Source organism: Gekko japonicus, unplaced genomic scaffold, assembly GCF_001447785.1.
Source record: "Gekko japonicus isolate JY-2015 unplaced genomic scaffold, Gekko_japonicus_V1.1 scaffold528, whole genome shotgun sequence".
In the NCBI taxonomy this organism is placed as follows: domain Eukaryota; kingdom Metazoa; phylum Chordata; class Lepidosauria; order Squamata; family Gekkonidae; genus Gekko; species Gekko japonicus.
In genome coordinates, this window is record NW_015170290.1 from 41,977 (window position 1) to 51,219 (window position 9,243).

Below are 9,243 nucleotides of genomic sequence, written 5' to 3' on the forward strand. Positions count from 1 at the left end.
ATAATGGTAGGATCAATTTTACATTTTTTCCACACAAAGGGCAGATGTCTGATTGACCTGGCACTGAAACGATTCAACAGCAAGGTTTTTCTCTTATATGGAATCGAAGCTTGGGGCTGGAAGGAGGATATTTTGGCTAACTTGGAGGTAATCCAAAACCAATTTATAAGGCAAATTCTAGCTTTGCCCAGAGGCACTCCCACATCTTTGATGAGAGATGAACTGGGACTCCCCTCTTTTAGGGCCCGGGCACACCTGTCGGTCATAAAATACTGGAAAAAGAACACACCTCTGAGCTCCAACTCTACAAGCCACCAATCAGATAACCTCCATTTTAATAAGACTCTACTCGTTCTAACTTTCTTAATACCATTATCCAAAGATACACCATTCCAGATGACCTTCTCAGGGCCTCAGCTGAGAATTCACAACTTAGGGACTGGATATACGAGGGTTATGCACTGATCGGTCGTTCTTTAATTTTGAAATCTACAGTGGCTCCCTGGTATAAATATTGCAAATTTAACCACCACAGGTTGAGTTATCTAGTCAATATCTCCAACTATAACCTCAGAGTGCCCTTTACAGCTTTACAATTCCAAACTATGCAAACAGCTCTTTTGGCTGGCCGTTATTCGCCTACTCCAAAAGAGCTATGCGTTTGCATTTGTGGCTTGCCAGAGGTGGAGGATCTTCCTCATTACATGCTCTACTGTCTGCTTTACAGCACTAAAAGAGAGAAATTTTGAGCAGGAATTCTATCGGTTATGCAAGCACACCCAGAAACTGAGAAGATTGTGTTCTTGCTTTCAGATAATGATGCTTATCTATCCTATAGTGTTTCCCTGTTTGCTTTAGCAGCATCTAAGATTAGATCTAAGGGGTAGGCTACCTGATGGTGATTAAACCCATTTTATCTTCCTTTTATTACTAACTAGTAGTTAATTTTAACCTGGATATTAATGGTGCTTTTTAACATTTATGATTATTCTGTATTTTGTAATGGCCAATGTAAACCACTTTGGACTTTGACAGGGAGTCCATCCTTCAAAGCAGGCATTTTCTCCAGGGGAACTGATACAGCCTGGAGATCAGTTGTAATTCCCAGAGAACTCTACAAGCTCACAAAGTAGAACTTTTGCTCACAAGACTCCACAGCCTAGAAGGAGCATTTACACCCCATCTGGAGCTAGACAGTCCTAGGTATGATTGATACTTCCACATCAATTCGGAAACCACATGAGTTGAGCAAGCAGAGGTCACATGAGCAGTCGGGTTAGAACAGATAAAGGGAAGTACTTCTTCATCCAAAGAGTGATTAACACATGGAATTCACTGCTACAGGAAGTGGTGGCAGCTACAAGCATGGACACCTTCAAGAGGGAAATAGATAAGCATATGGAGCAGAGCCATCAGTGGCTATTAGCCACAAGGTATAGATAGGGTCAGGGGTCATTTCCTGCGGGAGAGCACAGGAGCAACAAGCCCCGCCCCCTGCTCCCAGCAGCCCTCAGTCGGGCCACAAGGAGCAAGAAGCAGCCAGGTAACTTACAGAGCCCTCCCCTAGCCCGCCTTCAGGTACAAGCTCTCCCTCCTCTGTGAGGACAGATCTGTGCGTCCCCTCCCCATAGCTAGCAATTCAAAACAGTCCAGTAGCACCTTTAAGACCAAGTTTTATTCAGGTACAAGCTCTCCCTCTGCGAGGACAGATCTGCACGTTATGTGGCATATGCAAACAAGTTATGCTAATGAGCTCCTGCACCTCTTTTTCTACGAAATGACCCCTGGATAGGGACTCTCACTCTGGGGCAAGTGATGCTCTGTATTCTTGGTGCCTAGGGGGCAACAGTGGGAGGGCTTCTACTGTCCAGGCCACACTGCTGGACCTCCTGATGACACCTGGTATTTTTTGGGCACTGTGTGATAGAGTGTTGGACTGGATGGGCCATTGGCCTGATCCAACATTGGCTTCTCTTATGTTCTTAAGACAGTACCAGACCCTACATGGAGGTTAGCAACATTACAGTGTGTTCATAGGACTGGACTCCCATGTAGCATTGCAGTCTTTTTCAGTCATTTTTTGCACAGTTGCCTAGTAGTAATATGACTTATTGTTCTACTGTGGTATATTTTTAACTTGGTCAAATGGGCTCTTGATCCACAGCAGTTGTTGCTACAGTAAGGGGGCAATTCAATGTGTGCACACCATTTTATATGTTCAATTATTATCTTGCAGAACCTCACAATAATTCAAGGTGTGTCATACAGGGGTCATTTTGGGGGGGGGACGCGGGGGGACGCCATCCCCCCGGGTGAGGTGCGGGAGGGCGGGGCCTGGAGCTCCCTGCTGGTGCCCACTGGAGGTCGCCGCCGGCTGTGGGGAGGACACACTTCCGGTGATGTCAGGGGGTGTGGCATATGCTAATGAGTTATGCTAATGAGTCCCCCTAGCTCTTTTTCTATGAAATTACCCCTGGTCATGTATATAACAATGCCTCCTTCCGTGCCTTTCTCTTGATATCTCTTGCTCACTTTCCATTGAAAAGACCCACTGCTCTGTGTACTAGGTATACCACCTTGAGTCTGCTTGCGGGAATTTGTTTTCCATGATAAGAATTTAGAAGATTCAGTAATAATGTGGCTTATAAGTGGCACAGAAGGTTCAGGAATTTGAACAATTTGTTTCTAGGAATAAGAATGGATTTGATTACATGGGACCATTTGTTTTTAGCAATATGCAAATTTAGTACTTGACATCCTAATTTTTTTCTTCAAAATTATTACTTTTTAGGTGTTGCTTATATTACCTTTGATAACATGAAAAACAAATATCTTACATTTGTTTCCCTAGTACTGGGTCTTTTCTGCATAGTTTATTTACTCCTGATTTTCTCACTAGTCAATCCACAAGCAATTGGTTTGGGCATGGTTCTTCTGTATGTCTGCCCTCCCTCTGCATTTTCACAGTTGTGGAGTCAGTTTATTTTCTTTTTCATGTGCATTAAATAATCAGGATTTTCAAGGGAGGGTGCTATTGTCATTGATGGTGTAATAGCACCCCCTTTTTATTTATTGAACATGCTTGTATAGATATAGTGATCTCATGGCTTTTTAAAGAAGGCAGTAGAACATTGATATATGAATATACTCCTGTAATGACTGGTTGAGCAGGTTTTCTGAATTCCCAGCACTAATTAAAAAAGAAGTAGTAAGTTTCCTCTCACTGAGATATATGAAAGAAGGCATATCTCCAAAGAGAATGAGCTTGAGACTTACTTTTAAAAAAATGAAAGCTCGGAATTCAGAGAACCTGCTTGACTTATAACTACAAAGAAATCACAAACAAATCTGTAGTCAAAGCATGCTAAATAAATGCAACAATAATTATACGGAAAGCAAAGTAAATAATAATGCCAAACTCATTTGTTGTTGTTGTTCAGTCGCACAGTCAAGTCCGACTCTTCGCAACCCCATGGACCAGATCACGCCAGGCCTTCCTGTCTTCCGCCATCCTCTGAAGTTTGCTCAACTTCATGTTCCTTGCATCTATGACACTGTCTAACCATCTCATCCTTTGCCGTCCCCGTCTTCTCTGACCTTCAATCTTTCCCAGCATCAGGGTCTTCTCCAGTGAGTGCTCCCTTCTCATTTGGTGGCCAAAGTATTTGAGCTTCAGTTTCATTATCTGGCCTTCCAGGGAACAGTCAGGGTTGATTTCTTTTAGGATTGACTGATTTGATCTTCTTGCAGTCCAAGGGACTCTCAAGAGTCTTCTCCAGCACCATAGTTCAAAAGAATCTATTCTTCGGCGCTCGGCCTTCCTTATAGTCCAACTCTTGCAGCCATACATGACTACTGGGAATACCATTGCTTTGACCATGCGGATTTTTGTTGGCAGGGTGATGTTTCTACTTTTTATCATGCTGTTTAGGTTCGCCATCGCTTTCCTCCCAAGGAGCAGGCGTCTTTTAATTTCATGGCTGCTGTCACAGTCTGCGGTGATCTGGGATCCCAGGAATGTGAAGTCTGTCACTACTTTCACGACTTCCCCTTCTATTTGCCAAGGAGTGATGGGGCCGGATGCCATGATCTTAGTTTTTTTGATGTTGAGCTTCAAGCCCACTTTTGCGCTCTCCTCTTTTACTCTGAGCAAGAGGCTCTTAAGGTCCTCTTCACTTTCTGCCATTAGAGTGGTATCGTCTGCATATCTGAGGTTGTTGATCTTTTCCCCAGCAATCTTAATTCCCGCTTGTGATTCATCCAGGCCAGCATTTCGCATGATGTACTCTGCATATATATTAAATAAGCAAGGTGACAATATACATCCTTGTCGTACTCCTTTTCCTATGCTGAACCAATCAGTTGTTCCATATCCGGTTCTAACTGTTGCTTCTTGACCCTTATACAGGTTTCTCAAGAGACATGTGAGGTGGTCTGGTACTCTCATCTCTTTAAGGACCTGTCGTAGTTTGTTGTTATCCACACAGTCAAAGGCTTTAGCATAGTCCATGAAGCAGAAGTAGATGTTTTTCTGGTACTCTCTTGCTTTTTCCATAATCCAGCAAATGTTGGCAATTTGATCTCTAGTTCCTCTACCTCTTCGAAACCCAGCTTGTACTTCTGGCAGTTCTCTATCCACGTACTGTTGAAGCCTAGCTTGTAGGATCTTGAGCATGACCTTGCTAGTGTGTGATATGAGTGCAATTGTGCAATAGTTTGAACATTCCTTGGCATTGTCCTTCTTTGGGATTGGAATGTATACTGACCTTTTCCAATCCTGTGGCCACTATTGCGTTTTCCAAATTTGCTGGCAAATTGAGTACAGCACTTTAACAGCATCATCTTTTAAGACTTTGAATAGCTCAGCTGGGATACCATCACCTCCACTAGCTTTGTTGTTAGTAATGCTTTCTAAGGCCCATTTAACTTCACATTCCAGGATGTCTGGCTCGAGGTCAGTGATTATACCGTCGTGGTTGTCAAGGACATCAAGGTCTTTCTTGTATAGTTCTTCTGTGTATTCTTGCCATCTTTTCCTAATCTCTTCTGCTTCTGTTAGGTCCTTACCGTTTTATGAGCCAAACTCATATGCATATATTATTGTAGAATCACAAACATAATAAGGAACAATCATCCAAAAGTGGGTGGTAACAAACTCAAACCCACAATAAGTCACAGCATATCTCAAAAGCAGCAAACTTCCTTCATAAATAGAACAAGCACACGGAGAAAAAAATGTAGTAAATAAGGTCCATTCCAAGTAGAAACAATGCAGTTCCGGATAATATAATCAGCATTTCAGATCTATTCCTTCGTCAGGTAAATCAGGTAAGTCTTCGTTAACATACGATAAATAAACATGTATAAGCAAGGTACAGATCAAAATATTCCAGTTAGGCACAGCTCCATATCTCTTGCAAGTCAGAATTACGGGGGTGGGGAACTGAAGTGAAAACTGAAGGCATAAAAATGTGTGCAGAAATCAAGGCTTAAACCGAAGCCGCTTGTGGCCAGAACTGACAAAAATAAAAAATCAGAAAAGCCCCTAATTCTTTTGCAACTAGAAACAACAAGCCCCTAGAAAAATCTCCATTCAAAGTTGACATATAACTGTAGTCTGCTGGAGTTGTTTCTAGTTGCAAAAGAATTTTAAGACTGTACAAAAGCCTATTACATTGCTCTAGTTGACAATATGCCAGGGCCTTCAGAGTATATGATATTCCCAAGGTAATTACATATTGTTGCCTACTACACACTTACTCTGTTTTGTTTAATGAAAAGCTGTACTCTAGAAAGCCTAATATATCCATGAAGAAAATGAGTAGAAACTATTCTGCAAATATTCTTTTTCTACACAAAGTGTTGCCAAGATGGCAGTGTAATACTGGCTATTGTCTAAATATATGGGCTTGGATCCAATGGAAGATTTCCATGAACAGAAGGCAGGAGTGATTCTTGCTGACTTCCCTACCCCACTGCAAAGCTTCAACTCCCTCCTCATTAGGGTTGCCAGCTCTGGTTGAAGAAATACCTGGAGATCTGGGGGGTGGAGCTCAGCCCCGTAGTTAACAACTTTTTGCTCGGGGGGGGGCAATGTTTTTCTCAGGGGGCCTGCCATTATATGTCTGTGTGGTACTGCCATGCCATGCTCATACTTCTAAATAATAACTAAATTAGAAAAGACACCTTTAGACATTTCTTGGCTAGTTTGACATATTTATTGTTTTACAGCTGTTATAACCTTAACTTGTTATTTAGTGTCACTGCGTATCTTGATCATCACTGTAGATGGAAGAATTTAGGCAGGGATTTAACCTGGGATCTATGGCATACCATAGAAGTACACCCTCTGAAGCTGCCATTTTCAACAGTAATCTGGAGATCAGTTGTCATTCCTGCATTTTGGCAATCCTACCTGTGATTCAGGGTAAATTTAAGAGCCTGACTCCTGGATTACCAGACACCATCAAAAGAAAATAGCGCATTAACCAAACACCTTTAGGTCTGAGGGAGTCGCTCAACATTGCTGTTTAACGAGGTGAAGATCCTTTGCCTCTGTACCAAGGAGCCAGCCTTTCCTCTCACCTCTGTTGATTCTGTGCGTCCCAGTCATGACGACTGCTGTAAATCTGGGTAATGGGGGGGGCAGTTCCAATCGTTTGACTAAACTACTGTGGAACTACTTTCTATAAATGAGACAGTCTCTCTCCCCACAGGAGAGTGTACTGCTGTGTAGACACCTCAGACTGAGCACTCTCCTCCCTGAAGGGTGGGAGGATTTGGAGGGAAGAGCCCATTTTGATTGTTGGGTCACCTGCGATTTACGCACCAGGGGGAGGCTCAGGGAGGGAAGAGGGGGCGGAGTCTTCTGCCTGGACTCAGCCAAAGCAGACATCACTTCTGGGAAGTGGGGTCGTTCCACGGCTGCAGTGCTAGGAAAAGCAGGCGTGAATGGGTCGTAGCACACACAGCCAGAAGGCGCTTACTCTTGCTCAGAGCTGCTCGGGGGAGGGAGGGGTAGCTGAGAATCGGGGGAAGGGGCCTTAAAAACCAGGGGGTGGGCCCCGTGGGCCCCTTGGTAGCTACAGACCTGGTGGAGCTTGGGATGGGAGGGGTTTGGGGGAGGGTCCTCAGCAGGGTACAGTACTATGCAGTCCACCCCCCCAAAGCAGCCATTTTCTCCAGGGGAACTGATCTCTGTTGTCTGGAGATCAGGTTAATAGTGGGAGATTGCCAGGTCCCACCTGGAGGTTGACAACCCTACTCCTCATGCTGTTCCTGGGGGTTCTCTGTCTACAGAAGCACCACTTGGGAGGCACTTTGCGCTGCAGCAGGAGGGGAAGAAATTTGTGTTCTGCTGATGGAAATTGTCAGATCCCAACCATCGCATCTCATAACTCTAATTAAGATCTCACTGCAATCTTATGTGTTTAAGACTGGATTATTACTGCATAATATAGTACAATATAATACAATACAATACAATAATATAAATAACAACAATATATAATATTCTTTCCCAGAAATGAAACATATTTAGGAGTACCGTTGGTGATTACTTCTGAGTAGACTTGCTTAGGCTTGTTCTCAGAATCTCAACTGTCATATTTAGGTCTTAGTTTTTTCCCCTTGGATCACATATTTTATAGTAAAGGTAAAGGTAAAGGTTCCCTTGCTCGAAAGCCAGTCGAGTCCGACTCTAGGGTTGCGGTGCTCATCTCCGTTTCAAAGCCGCAGAGCCAGCGCTGTCCGAAGATGTTTCCGTGGTCATGTGGCTGGCATGACTAAACACCAAGGCACACGGAACGCTGTTACCTTCCCCCTGAAGTGGTACCTATTTATCTACTTGCAATTTCTTGCTTTCGAACTGCTAGGTTGGCAGGAGCCGGAATTAGAGACGGGAGCTCACTCCATCATGCGGTACCCGGGTCTCGAACTGCTGAACTACCAACCTTCCACAGCCTGCAGTTCAGTGTCTTAACCACTTGAGCCACCACAACTCCTATTTTATAGTGCTCTTTGGCATATAATGATTTGAAATTGTATGAAATTTTGCACTCAGTAGTCTAACCATTAATAATGTAAAATTTTATCATGTTAAAATGGTTGCTTCTGCTAAGGGGATGACAGAACCAGCCTTGTTAGAATATGGTACAGAACTTTCCCCAGTATGTTCCCTTCATTAAAATTCAGTTGGCATTTCCCTGTTCTCTGGCTTCACTGTGGTTTTTGCTGTGCTTTTGTTCCACATATGAAAAGATCTTGTTGAAAGCCAAAGTGGAAGAGCAAACTTTTCAAAGGGAGCGTGAATCACTAAACAGTGAGACTAACCAAGTGTACAGACAACTCTACCCACAAAACTATTTGAACTAGACTATTATATAGTACATTTAAGGTAAGTATGAAATATTTTTACTGCTAATAAATATGTGGTTAGGCTATAGTCATCTGCCTACTCCTGTGCAGGAGTAGTCCAAAAAGGTTGGGAAACAAAGTTTAAAATGGTAAGCTATGTTTTCAAAGCAAACAGTTTTGCCAGATAGCCATATATGCTGCAGCTGGAGTGTTTTGATCAAATGTATTTATCCTAATTCTCTCTCTTTGCCACTTTTTGCTGATTATTATACCTAAATCAAAGTTAGGAACCTGTACGTGAAAGAATAGTTCTCTATTCCTTGATAAGATGTAGAAGTTGTTGAGAAGTGGTTTAGAAATAGAGACTCAAATTTTAAGAGACCAGTTTATACAAAATGTTGTTTATTTGGTTCCATGCTGTGATTGCCAACTGTGCTTGGAAAACCTGGTCAATCGATTGAAAATATATCTTCCAACATTACTGATTGTATTTATTCAATAATTTATATTTCACTTCTAAACATATTTATCTGGAAGTCCATGTCTTTCATTTTAAAGAAATCAGTATAGTTCTATAAAATATATGAATAAAGTATATTTAGGACTATTTTGGATATATCAGTCTTAAGCACACTAGGTAAAAGGTGCATTGAAATGTGTAGGATAGCTTCTACTTAATCTTTTTAGGAGCAGGACATAAAGTATATGATTCACAGAGCAGTTATGGTTCAGTGGTAAGTGTGTAGAAAGTCCCAGGTTCAATCCCTGGCATCTCTAGTAAAAATACCTCTATTTAATGCCCTGAAGAGCCACTGCCAGTCAAAACAAACAATACGGGCCTGGTTTGACTCAATAATACAATATGAGTTTCATATTCATAAGAATGAA